Source organism: Alexandromys fortis, unplaced genomic scaffold (genome assembly GCF_014885135.2).
Source record: "Alexandromys fortis isolate MF-2015 unplaced genomic scaffold, M_Fortis_MF-2015_v1.1 scaffold_73, whole genome shotgun sequence".
Classification (NCBI taxonomy): domain Eukaryota; kingdom Metazoa; phylum Chordata; class Mammalia; order Rodentia; family Cricetidae; genus Alexandromys; species Alexandromys fortis.
The window spans coordinates 1,865,242-1,867,210 of NW_026067959.1; the positions used below are offsets into that span (position 1 = coordinate 1,865,242).

General features: G+C 49.3%; 1 pseudogene; it reads left to right on the forward strand.

Moving 5' to 3' along the window:
• Nucleotides 1-272: 272 nt before the first annotated feature.
• On the forward strand, nucleotides 273-1,549 carry LOC126507922 (WD repeat domain phosphoinositide-interacting protein 4-like; annotated as a pseudogene).
• Nucleotides 1,550-1,969: the final 420 nt, after the last annotated feature.

Sequence of the window (1,969 nt, forward strand, 5' to 3'; positions counted from 1 at the left end):
TAGAACACATTTGGTAGAAGTTTTTTTCTGAAATTTAAGAATTTTAGAAATTTATAAGCTATAAAGCTAGAAGATACTCTGTGCTGGAAAGATGGCTCAGCGGTTAAGAGCACTGGCTGCTCTACAGAGATCCTGAATTGAATGCCCAGCAACCACATAGTGGCTCACCACCATCTATAATAGAATTTGATACCCTCTTCTGGCATGCAGGCATACATGTGGACAGAGCATCTATACCTAAAAACACATATAAAAATATTAGGGAGGTCAGAACTTCATGGCGACAGCTGGGGCAAGGGTCGGGGAGGGCTGAAGATCCAGTCAGCAAAAGTGATGTGCAGCTGGAGCACAATCCATGGGACAGCTGTTCTGGACCACGGCCCAGCAGCCACTTCAAGGTGTGACCAGCATACATTTCAACCAAGACCAAAGCTGCTTGTGCTGTGCCATGGAGACAGGCATCCGTGTCTATAACGATGGAGAAGGGGCATCTGGACCACGAGCAGGTAGGCAGCGTGGGCCTTGTAGAGATGATGTGCACCGATCCAACCTGCTGGCCCTGGTGGGCGGTGGTAGCAGCCCCAAGTTCTCAGAGATCTCAGTGCTGATCTGGGCCGATTCCCAAGAAGGCAAGGACTCCAAAGACAAACTGGTGCTGGAGTTCACCTTTCCCAAGTCAGTGCTGGCTGTGCGCATGCACCATAACAAGATTGTGCTCATGCTGAGGAGCCGCATCTATGTGTACTCCTTCCCGGACAATCCTCGAAAGCTGTTTGATTTTGACACTCGGGGCAACCTCAAGGGGCTGTGTGACCTCTGCCCAAGCCTGGAGAAGCAACTGCTTTTGTTTCCCAGACACAAGTGTGGAAGTCTGCAGCTTGTGGATCTGGCAAGCACACAGCCTGGCACTTCTTTCGCTCCATTCGCCATTAGTGCACATCAGAGTGATGTAGTCTGTGTGTCCCTGAACCAGCCAGGCCCTGTGGTGGCCTCGGCCTCCAAGGAGGGTACCCTTATTCGTCTTTTTGACACCCAGTCCAAGGAAAAACTGGTGGAGCTTCGAAGAGGCACTGACCCTGCCACCTCGTACTGCATTAAATTCAGCCACGACTCCTTCCTCTGTGCTTCCGGTGACAGGGGCCCTGTGCATATCTTCGCCGCTCTGCGTTGGCTCATGCGGGCAAGGTCGGGTCTCTGATTGGGCTGTAGGTGGATTCTCAGTGGAGCATGGCCAGCTTTACTGTGGCTGCCGAGTCAGGATGCATCTGCACCTTTGGTTGAAACACTTCCAAGAATGTCAACTCGGTGACTGACTGCCATGTGCATAGACGGGATCTTCCACGAGTGCACCTTCACTCCTGGTGGAAACTGCAACTGAGGGGCCTTTGACGTGTACCTTGACATCTGTGACGACGACGACGACTTTGAAGAGCCCTGGCAGCTACACTAGGAACCTGCAGTAGCAGATGGCCAATCTGAGTCTTGAGGTATTGAAGGAGCCAGCAAGGCATCAAGGAGGCCTCCCACTCCCCATTCCAGCACAGCTGTATCTAAAGAAACAGCTCACTTCCCCTGAGCACTTTTTTGTGTGTCGAAGGCCAAGGACAGATTACCTGGGCCACCTGGTCTGGAAAACATTCACGGGGACCCAAAAGGATTGTAGTATCCAGACTGGGGATTTTAAAAAAGGTTACCAGGAGATAGCCTCTGTGATGCATATCACTAAAAGGCCTTTAAATGGAAAAAAAAAAAAACTGGAAGATACTCATAAACTAACAATAATAAAAAAGACAAATTATAATATGAGGTAAATGAACTGCCTTTTGGGGGGCTTGGGAAGGTGGGGAGACACTGTCTTGATATATAGTCCATCCAGTCTCCCTAATAGCTGGAATTACAGGCCTGAGCCAACAGGCCCACTTAAAAAAATGTACTAATTAAAAATAAATTAAAAATAAGAGGGCTAAAT